Source organism: Cryptomeria japonica, chromosome 2 (assembly GCF_030272615.1).
Source record: "Cryptomeria japonica chromosome 2, Sugi_1.0, whole genome shotgun sequence".
Classification (NCBI taxonomy): domain Eukaryota; kingdom Viridiplantae; phylum Streptophyta; class Pinopsida; order Cupressales; family Cupressaceae; genus Cryptomeria; species Cryptomeria japonica.
This window is the reverse complement of record NC_081406.1, coordinates 647,310,857-647,320,863: the sequence shown is the minus strand read 5'-3', so window position 1 is coordinate 647,320,863 and position 10,007 is coordinate 647,310,857.

The following is a 10,007-nucleotide window of genomic DNA, read 5'->3' as shown; positions in this document are numbered from 1 at the left end:
TGTCTAACATTGGAAGTGAACTGGATAGTTGCGCGGCCAAATGGTGGAAAGGTGATGGTCGCGTGTGGGAATGGTACTAATTGTAACCTTTTAGAAATATGCAGTCTTCAACTTGTTAATGATAGCAAAATTTGGCAAGTACATTTGCCAAGGTGGCGCCTGCTCTTTGAAGAAGGAGTTGTCTGTGGCAGGTCGCACGATTGGAGTGAGTGGAGGATGGCAGTAAATCCTGCTCTTGATCTCATGGCATTAATGCCTTATCCTTGGCACTCATTACTCGTCCTATATGATGGAGGAAGAATTTATTACCCTTTGAGCTGCGTGCCAGGGTTTGTTTGAAGTAGAATTAATTATATCTTTGTAGCTTTGTATGACATTGCATTGCAGGAATTGTTGTTTCAAAATTGCAAGTGACCATGGAGGCTAATTTCACTCTACAAACATATAAGAAGTTGGTGCCTTTTTTGGGCAAAGTATTGGATAAGCGGATGCAGGGAGTCTTCCAGTTTAAGGCAGAGAAGTTGTGGGCGGTAGCTCATCTCATGCTTGCTGAGGAGGTGGTTTATATCCATCACCGATATTGAACTAACATCGAGGTGTACTCTTTTCTTTTGGCATGGGCCTGTGAGTTCGAACTAGAGGTGGAAAAGGTAAAACTCACACTGATCAAATTGATCGATGGGGAGTTTTTTATTAACCTGGATTCAATCTTGGAATGGGTGGTACTGCGAGTTGGCATCCGAATTAAGGAAGGGGATGATCAGGAGGAATTGCTTCCTTTTATTCATGGTCCGAAGGATGAAATCAAAGACCAATGTCATGAACATGCTCGAGTGGGGTGGGAAGTGATGAAACTCTATGTGAAATTAACCAGAGTAGATGAAGTCCTAAATGCTTTGCATGTGGTGGCAAGGATGGAAGTTGGTAGGGACTTGAGAGATAGATTTGAAGAAGGAAGGGTCATTCAGTTACTGGCAAGTTTGGAGGGTGACCTTGACTTCAGATGTCTGGACTGCATCCCCAAGATGAAAGCTGAAGCGGCAAAGGGGAAAGTGTCGATTCTGAGGAGGGAAGGGAGGAGGCGACCCAGGGGGTTAGTGAGTGAGTGGCCTGTCGGCCAGTGTTTTTCATTTGCTCCTAAATGTTTTCATCTGTTTGTTTTTACTCTAAAACTTTTATTATTTTTGGAACATTTGGTTTGGAGAACTAGCAAAGAACTGGTTTTTTGTTGATGCTATAAGTTGTAGGGTAGGGTAATCCATAAGTTTGGACTGTGGGTAGTATGGGTTTGATATTTTCTGCGTTTATGCATAGTGGAAGACTGCAAATTTTGTATATTTTAATTTCCGTATTAATAGAATGAAAAAATATTTACCAATCAAAAAAAAAATTAAGTTTTATGTGATTAAATATTTTAATTTTAATTATATTAAACTTAAAAAAATAAATTAGATTAAAATTCTTTAAATAAATAGAACATAATAATATTTCATTATAAAATTAAATATAATTTAATGAAAAAGATTAAAATAAATTTTATTAAATAAATTAAAGCTAATTAAATTGTACTTAACAGCTTAAATTATTTGGAAATAGGATGGTAGTTCGAAGAACACCTAGGAAAAGACCACGTCACCCTGTTTGGGCTTATGTTTGGAAAACTATGCCTAAATATGATTATTCATACTGCACTATGCCCGAGGATGACGAGACTTTGGCAAATGCCATACTTAGAATCCAAAAACAAAGGGCTAGATGGACCTTTGCCAATAAGGCAATTATGAGGAGAAAAATCATCTCAACTTGGAATGCAAAACAAACCAATCCAACCATGGTTTTCCCATTTGAGAAATTAGATAAGATAGCATCTTAAGTTAGAGGTCGGACAAAAGGCCCACATGTAGGGAGTGCATTCCTCATAAACAAATTTTGTAACTAAATGTATGAGCTTAAAGAACCGAGCCACGTAATTTTGTGTTGTAGCTACAGTTGCAGCAAAAAAAGTTTTGTAAATAATTAATAAACAGAACAATTTTGTTTTAATCCATCATGTTTCCACTTAGCTAATTATAATCCTTTGGTAGCTACAAAATCCTTTGAAAAATGAAATTTATGTAATATATATCAATTATATTTTTGTGTTCATTGGGGAAAAATTATTGTTACTTTAGATTCAGTGGTAATTTGAAGACAAATTTAGTTCCATTTTGTAAATTATATTAGTTTGATCAATTCCGCTATCATGTGTCGTATTTGTTTATTTTCTTACCCATGTAATCCTCAAATAGTTACATAGCCCTTTCGAGATTGAAATTTATTTGGTATATATCATTACAATTTTAGTGTTCGACTACTTATAATACTTTTGAAATTACTTAAAATAAAAGTAAACAGTTAAATTCAAGACCATTAATTTGATTGAACTAAATTTTTAAGATTAAAGTTAAGAAATATAAATACATTAAATTAAAATTTATTCAATAAATGAAATTATACTTAATAAATTATTTTAGCAAACAAATAAAACTTTAATAAATAAATTTAATACAATTTAATTAAATAAATTAACTTAAATGTAATTACATAATTTAAGTTAAATGTATTGAAATAAATTAAATTAAACTTTATTGAATGGATTAAATTTAATTTAATTTAATTTAACTTTATTCAATATATTAAATTAAGTTCTTAATATAAAATCAACTAAAAAAATACTTTTTATTCAATTCATGAAATAATGGTGTATTATAATAATTGAATTAAACTTAATTAAAATAAATAAATTGAACTTTATCAAATGAATTAAATCAAACCTAACTAAAAAAAATTAAGTGAAACTTCATTGCTTCAATTAAATTAAAATTAATTAGTTAAACCAAATTAAACTTAATTAAATGAATTAAATTAAACCAAATTAAACTTAATTACATGAATTAAATTAAGTTATAGTTAAATACTTCAATTAATTTACAGTTAGCTAAATAAATTAAATCAAACACAATTAAATAAATAAAAATTAACTTAAAAACTTAAATTAATTTAAACTTAGTTAAATTAAATAATTAAATCTTAACTAAATTAAATAAATGAATAGTAAACTAATCTTCGTGAAATAAATTAATTTTAATGAAATAAACTAAATTAAACTTAATTATATAAATTTAAGATAATAATATATTATAATAATAATAATTTTAGAAGTAAAGAATAATTTATTTAAAATCAAATGAAATGCAAAATAATAAATATTTTTACATTAAACATTATTCAATGCTTTTTTTTTTTGATAAAAGTGGCGAACCACAATAATTTTATTAATATTAAAACCTGATTTGATAGCTTCTGAGGGAAAGAACCAGGAAAGAAAACCATGAAACCCATAAAATCCCATGCAACCAATACATATATTTCGAGGGAGATCAAAATTTCCCCATAGGAAATTGACATGAAAAATTGTTGCCTTTATTCGAAGATGTCAATTTGTAGGAAAAAATGAGGAAAAACATCGCACCCTATCTATGCATCACTATTTAAAGAGAAAAGTAGAAAATACAGTTACACGGTCTGCTCAACCAATTTAGAAAATTAAACTTTTGTTGAAATCATTGTAACGTTTTTAAAAAAAACAAAAATAGTGGACAACTTTTACGAACGAAACAATTAGAGCAAACATTGAAATAATGAAACAACGAGTAGTTAGATCTTCGATTCGATTTCTACCTTTATCAAAATTTTAAAGACAAGAAGAGGACATCACTAAATACAATCATATTTCTCACAAGAAATTAGTTCATATAAACATGTAAATAAAAAATTGTTGTCAATCAATAAAAAAATCCAATTTGGATTTTGTGTCAAATTTTTTTTTATTACAATTGATGTCAAATAATTGTGTAATAGTAGGTAAACAAATGTTTCCTTTATCGAAAATTTTGTACTCTATTAAATTAAATGATACATTATGTAAACATTACATTTCTATGTTGTTGTTGTTCTTTTAATTATTTATTTTCAATATAGTATAATATGTATTGATACTCAATACTATTAATAATTTGCCAGGAAGAGCAAATATTTTGGTCATAATGAAATATAAGTTTACAAGACTCATTCGTGAGTCAAAATTTGATTCATGCTACAATGAGATAGGAGACATGAACATGGGTCATGTGGATATTTCTGAATTTGTTCATAGAATTGCAAAGGGGGGAGGAAGGTCAATTCTTTCTCAAACCATGGCAGCCTCAGGATTAGTGGAAGTAGCTGCATTTCTTGTGTCTGTACAATTGGTTGATTTGGTAGTGCAGTGTGCACAATATTATGACAAAGATGAAAGGAAGATTATTGGCCCCTTGGTGACACGGTGTTAGATATTAGTCCTTAGATGATACAAAGAGTGTTCTGTATTCCACAATATACAGAATATGAATGTATTGATTGGATAGTTGCTAACAACTATTATGAAAATAAAAACAACAAAGCTTCCAAATTCATTAATGACCATCTGATTCTTGAAAGAAGTAGGAATGTGAAAAAGTTGGCTAGAGGACAACATAGAGCAAAATTCAAAGAGGAAGCAAAAGATTACATCACACTTCTAAGTAGGGTATATGATACTCCAGAAGCGAAACACTTCCATCCATGGATGTGTTATTATATTTTGAAAATAACAAAGGGGATAAAAATTGATTGGGCAACTATAATTAGTGACAGCTTGAATCGACAATTGATAGATGTTTTGGAGAGCAACATATTTCACATGAGTTCGTATTTAATATACCTGTTGGCTTTCCAATGCAACTATCCAAGACTAAATAGAGTTGGAGACTTTAATGAAGGAGGAAAAGGGATATTTGATAATTACCCTCAATTAGAACTGATGGAAAGTGAAAAACACTATTGCAGAGTTAATGACGCCTTCATTTTTTCCATAGTAAGACATCTTGACAATGATTTAGGCAAAAGATTATCTTCTGAAGTGAGCAGTGAACTATCAAAGTTTGGGAATTGGTATATCCAATTCCAAACATTCAGACTCCCTTCATGGAGAACTATCTAAACAAGAGATTGACAACATGATGAGGAAGAAGACTAAAATTGGTCAATTTGAAGAAGACTCTACTCAAATTACAGGATTACAACAGAAGATTAAAAGAATTGTCCTTTTTGTACAAGTGAAAATGAAGCACCAATTGGGACCAGATGAAAACGAAATAAAAAAAGCTATAGATATATTTGTTCACCAATATCCAGTGGACACATAAACATTGCTACTATGTAACACATCTTCTGACATGTATCAATCAAAATGTTACTAAATTTTGAAAATGTATAAATATTTCAATCAAAGAATTCACGTTTTTATTCTTTGATCAATTCTACAAAGAATATGGTTACCACATGAACCAATTTATGTAATTAACTAATCTATGTAATTGTTATATATGATCACATGGTTTAATGTAAATTCTCATCTACTTTGTCATTGATGATGTAGTGGTAAGAATTGTATTTTCATAGTTCATTATATATTTTAAATGAATATTTATAATCTAGATAATATTAAGTACTAATTTTTATTTACTTGGTCTATTTAACAGTTGATGACTGAGGAGGAGTGACACAGATCCAAGAGGGCACCTTGACGATCATTTCATTTGGCCTTGATAGCTTGACGGTACATATATTATTTCACCTAGTCGTTTGTATTTTATTGTACATATATTCTCATCATTTATATTAGTATTAATTAGATTATGTAGTAACTTGCATGTATATCTTATTTTACTCTTGTACGGCACAAGCAACACGAGTGCGGGGCTGTGTGATTTAGGATCTGGTAGTGCAGTTGGAGACAAGGGAAAGGTAATTGAATGCAAATATGATTGAATGAATAGTTTAATTAACTTATAGTGATTATACACGTCTAGACATAGATTGATAGTTTCATATACTTGTTGTGTATATGTATAGAGAATTCTTGGCTTCACATCCTTGTTGACTACACCCACTATACCTGAAGATGAAGAAGAACAGATGCCTCGAGTACATGTGTGTTTATTTTATTTTATGTTTAGTAGATATAATTTGTTATTATCAGTGACAATTATATGCTTACTTGTATCAATGTCATGTTTGTGAACATATGTATGTTTTGTATGAAAATATTGAAAACATACCTCCTCTCCCGAAGACATACATCAAGAGTCCTGCAAAGCCGAAGAGAAAATGTGGAGATAAGGTAAACAACAATAGTTCAATTATATTTCATTTTTATGTTAACTTTTCGAATGTGAGTTATATAATATAACTAATCTTAATCGTGGTTTGTTTTTTCTTGTGCAGGATCCTTCAGAGCCGAGTAGTGTGACGAAGAGGTTCCTCAATCCAATAACTAACAATGGTTAATAATGGTTATTTAATGAACAATACAATTCATTTCATTTCATCGCAAGTGTTGTTTGTATAATGAATAATACAATTCATTTAATGAACAATATAATATAATTCATTTAATGAACAACACAATTCATTATTACCCTATGCATTCTCCTATTCCCCCTCCCCACTCGATTGAACGCTTGGGGTCATACCCTACCGGCGTCGTCCCTTGAGCACCCTAAGTGCTAAAAATTGTCAAACTTTGACGGTCCCTAACTCAGAATTTGTGGCCCCTGCAAACGATCCGTTTGAACCTACAGGGCTATGAGAGGGGTCCCTACAAAATCCTATATCTATTTTTCAATTTTCCCTACGGTTTTATTAGGGCAGCATTTTTTCGGTTGGCAAAAAAATCATCACTCATTCAATCGAATGTTGTCGCGTGGCCAATTTCTCATTCTGCTCATCGTGATAACGAATCGTCAGCTCAGACATGTCCAGTTAGGCATTATTACCCTATTCATGCTCCTATTTTCCCCCCCACTTAGTCGAACGCTCGGGGTCATACCCTACCGACATCGTCCCTTGAGCACCCTAAGGGCTAAAAATTGTCAAACTTTGATGGGCCCTAACTCAGAATCTGTGGCACCTGCGAACAATATGTTTGAACCTACGAGGCCACAAGAGGGGTCCCTACAAAATCCTATCTTGGTTTTTCAATTTTCCCTATGGTTTTATTAGGGAAGCATTTTTTCGGTTGGCAAAAAAACCGTCAGTCTCATTCAATCGAATGTTGTTGCGTGACCAATTTATCGTTCTGCTCGTCGTGATAACGAACTGTCGGCTCTGACATGTCTAGTTAGGCATTATTACCCTATGTGTTCTCCTATTTTCCCCCCCCACTTGATCAAACGCTCAGGGTCATACCCTACCGAAGTCGTCCCTTGAGCACCCTAAGTGCTAAAAATTGTCAAACTTTGACGGGCCCTAACTCAGAAACCATGGCACCCGCGAATGATCCATTTGAACCTACAGGGACACGAGAGGGGTCCCTACAAAATCCTATTTCAGTTTTTTAATTTTCCCTACGGTTTTATCACGGCAACATTTTTTTGGTTGGCAAAAAGATCGTCAGTCTCATTTAATCGAATGTTGTCGCGTGGCCGATTTCTCATTTTGCTTGTCGTGATAATGAACCATTGGCTCTAACATGTCTAGTTAGGAATTATTACCCTATGCATGCTCCTATTTCCCCCCCCCCAACTCGATCGAACACTCGGGGTCATACCCTACCGGCGTCGTCCCTTGAGCACCCTAAGTGCTAAAAATTATCAAACTTTGATGAGCCCTAACTCGGAATCTGTGGCACCTACAAACAATCTGTTTGAACCTACGAGACCATGAGAGGGGTCCCTACAAAATCCTATCTCTGTTTTTCAATTTTCCCTACAGTTTTATTAGGGAAGCATTTTTTCAGTTGGCAAAAAAATCGTCAGTCTCATTCAATGAAATGTTGTCGTGTGGCTAATTTCTCGTTCTACTTGTCGTGATAACGAACCGTCAGCTTTGAAATGTCTAGTTAGGCATTTTTACCCTATGCATGCTCCTATTTCCGCCCCCCCCCCCCACTCAATCGAACGCTCGAGGTCATACCCTACCGACGTCGTCCCTTGAGCACCCTAAGTGCTAAAAATTGTCAAACTTTGACAGGCCCTAACTTGAAATTCGTGGCACCTGTAAATGATCTGTTTGAACTTACAGGGCCACAAGAGGGGTCCCTACAAAATCCTATCTCATTTTTTCAAGTTTCCCTATGGTTTTATTAGGGCAGCATTTTTTCGGTTGGCGAAAAAATCATCAGTCTCATTCAATCGAATGTTGTCACGTGGCCAATTTCTTGTTCTGCTCATCGTGATAACAAACTGTTGGCTCTGACATGTCCAGTTAGGTATAGTTACCCTATGGATGCTCCTATTCCCCCCCCCCCACACTCGATCTAACGCTCGGGGTCATACCCTACCGACATCGTCCCTTGAGCATCCTAAGTGCTAAAAATTGTCAAACTTCGACAGGCCCTAACTCAGAATCTGTGGCATCTATGAACGATCCATTTGAACCTATGGGGCCATGAGATGGGTCCCTACAAAATCCTATCTCGATTTTTCAATTTTCCCTAGGGTTTTATTAGGGCAGCATTTTTTGCAAAGTTGGCAAAAAAATCGTCAGTCTCATTCAATGAAAAATATAGATAAACAAGCATTATAACTGTAGACACATAATGATCATCAATATTTCCATGTATTGTATATACATAATTACCATTACACTTGCATGTGACATCCATGAAGGAATATGCAAACATGATTTTTTTCATTATCAATACAACTACACCAACATACTCATGTATAGATACATTGTATATCATCAATATAACTAAACCAATTTGCTCATGGACATTGTATATCATCATAAAAAAGTTACATCAATTCACATCCATATACAAATATAACATCCCATTTCATCTGCATCAGACATCCTCATGTCCTAAGAGAAAAACTTACGTACAACAATGCCTGCATATAAATGAAGACCAAAATAAGCAACCTTTTTATGCGGAATGAATGTGCTACAAGAAACAAATTATAACACTTAATACAAATTATTTTGTCAAATTATAAATAGATCATTTGAAACATTTTTAAGATGTACAAGATTGTATAATTACGAAACTTACCAGTTTCTCTGCAAAGTATACAAGCATAACTTTGAAGAAAGATGCGTGTCGATTAAAGCCCTTCTCACTGCATTTCTTTGCATGGTTGAAGACGATGGTAGATATTGTCATTTCTAAATAGCAATGCATTCACTTGACTTAGTGTTTATGCACAAAGGAATATGTACCATCACTAAGAGTAAACTAGTCAACGACGAATGATCTAGCATGAACATGTATTTTTAAGAATTGTTAGTCTACACATAAAATGCATGGATGAACATAAAGGCTTTATGATAATCACTTCAACTGAAATGCATGATAATAAATGAAAAGGCGGGATTATATACCATAAAAATACATCCCTTTGAATTATATCAAGAGAACCCACTATGTTGATGCAAAAATCATAATGCAATATTGTTGTATATCATCAAAAAGACCTGCATGATCATAAAGGTTTTGTGATAATTATATCATCAAAAATTATCAAATAGTGTTGTCTAATAACAAAAATTGTAAAGCTCATCAAATGCATGATAATAAGTCATGTTGCAAAAATACATCTCTTCTAGTTATATCGAGTGTACCCGCTATGTGCATGCAAAAACCATGTTGCCAAAAAAAAATGTTCATCAATAGACCTGCATTTTGAACACATCCTTAATATACACGTAACAAACTTGAACATTAAGGTTTAATGCTCATTGTTTGAAATGAAATGCATGATAAAAAAATAAGTCGCCATTAAAGACCTACTACTCAAGTATGCTTGAAGGGTCATCTCTTTGCTTAAGAGTATCCAGTATTGCTTCATGATCAGTAGTAGTCACTATCCATAGGTCTTTGGTCTTCGGTTTTGCTTGATGGTTCAAAAACTTGACATTTGTAGCTATAATAAGGTGTTAATACA